Genomic DNA, 2486 nt, shown 5'->3' on the forward strand with positions numbered 1-2486 from the left:
AACCGAAGCAGATCAAATACTTGATCAATAGTCGAAGCTCCAGAGCTCAATACACAGCTCGTCTTCATCGCGCCTCGCTTCAGTGAATCTGATTCTATTCCGCTCCTTCTAATCAATCGCGCCCGGCGTCGACAGCACCATAAAGAAGCAAAGAAAGACACAAAGACAAGTTTATGTACAGTGTAAGTCCATTAAGCGACAACGCAATAAAATTGGAGACACTTGTTCTGTCGCGTTAAGTCGCCTTGCTTGTTAAGGCAGAATATCAAAGCCCCTGATCCGCCTGTGATGTGCCGATTAACTGTAATCACTAATTACAGCTACACCTCGCTGTTCAGCCCGTGGAGACAGCAGTCTGGCGATAGAAAGACCGAGACGCGCCTATCTGACGTGACTGTGAGAGCAGCCTCGCCACGCCACCGCTGCCTTGTGAAGTGATGCTAATTATCGCGTCAATCGGCTAATGAACGGATGAGTGTGGGAAGGAGGTGAGTGTGGGAAGGAGGGGAGGAGGGACCGTTGATGACGCTCTCTCTCTCTCTCTCTCTCTCTCTCTCTCTCCTCTCTCTCTCTCTCTCTCTCTGCGAGGTTATAGTTTATAATGAAACTGGCTCTGTGTTACTCACCACGATAAGGAACGATCATTGATGATCAATATCGAACCACAACACAGTCATCAATCGCGTTTAAAGTTATAACTTGAGTGAATGATTATTAGTAAGACGCGCCCAGTTAATCGTAACGCCCAGGCGCCGTCAGGATAGCGACCGGGGCTACAGTTCAGGGCTATAGTTCGATCAAGCGCGTCTTTAATTACTGCTGCAAACAGCAGACTGCTTTAGACAAACAGGCTAATCTAGTCGTTTTTTATTCTATTCGTTTCCCAATAATATACCGCTCTTTCACAGCATGTTACGTTATTTATAGCCCAGCTCAGTCCTATTTCAATTTAACATTAGAGTCGGTAGGACTATCATGAAGTTAAACACAAAGACAGTTAGTCAGAATATTTGACCTGTGTACAAGTCTTTCGTAATGCCTTATAAACATTAGCATTGTGTTTCTGCGCGGTCACTGACGCTTTTCCCCTGGTTATTCTCTGCACTGATCGTGTTTACTCTGGGTTGCTGTGTTTATTATTATACCACACCCCGCTATTCTTTAAAACTCATAGCTCTCACTGTGCTTTATTACACTGTGCTGTGCCTTTACTGTGGGAAACTTTTATAAGCGTTAGTTTTGATTTTATTTTTTTTATATATTCTTTCCCCTCTCTGTGCTTTACAATGCTTCCCCGTGCTTTACCAGACCTCTCTGTGTTTTACAATGCTTCCCTATGCTTTACCAGACCTATCTGTGCTTTACAATGCTTGCCTATGCTTTACCAGACCTCTCTGTGCTTTACAATGCTTCCCTATGCTTTTACCAGACCTCTCTGTGCTTTACAATGCTTGCCTATGCTTTACCAGACCTCTCTGTGCTTTACAATGCTTCCCTGTGCTTTACCAGACCTCTCTGTGCTTTACAATGCTTCCCTTCACCAGACCTCTCTGCTTTACAATGCTTCCCTGTGCTTTACCAGACCTCTCTGTGCTTTACAATGCTTCCCTATGCTTTACCAGACCTCTCTGTGCTTTACAATGCTTCTCTCTGTGCTTTACAATGCTTCCCTTTACCAGACCTCTCTGTGCTTTACAATGCTTCCCTGTGCTTCACCAGACCTCTCTGTGCTTTACAATGCTTCCCTGTGCTTTCATGCTTATCTATGCTTGCTTTATTAAGCTTTGCTGTGCTTTTACAGTGGAAAACGTTTATAAGGATCAGTAAATCTCTACAGTCATTTCAGCAGACATTTCTACCACATAATCCCATTTTGTTCATAATAAAATAACATAAAGACATTCTGCTTCGGGAACAGAATTTCAGATTTGAATTGAGATGCAGCTGCAGCAATGCACAGCGACTGGACGCGAGACCCGCCGACGCGCCCTGCACTAAATACAGGGGGTCAGTTTATCTGGTATTCTCCGACTCTCCGACGCTTGTCTTTATTTACATGAGCCGCTCCGAAACTGTATCGTCTGTTTCCTGATTAACATGCTCCTGCATGCGCGTTATCCCGGTACCCCTCCGAGCCGTTATCATAGCAGGACGAGATCATTGATGTCCCGAATATCTGCTAATCGCTCCAGGCATTGATACGCAAACACACACACACACACACACACACACACACACACACACACACACACACACACACACACACACACACACACACACACACACACACACACACACACACACACACACACACACACACACACTGACACACACACACACACACACACACACACACACACACACACACACCACACACACACACACACACACACACACACTAAACACACACACACACACACACACACACACACACTGACACACACACACACACACACACACACACACTGACACACACACACACTGAC

The sequence above is a fragment of the Polyodon spathula genome, chromosome 29, assembly GCF_017654505.1.
Source record: "Polyodon spathula isolate WHYD16114869_AA chromosome 29, ASM1765450v1, whole genome shotgun sequence".
Lineage (NCBI taxonomy): Eukaryota > Metazoa > Chordata > Actinopteri > Acipenseriformes > Polyodontidae > Polyodon > Polyodon spathula.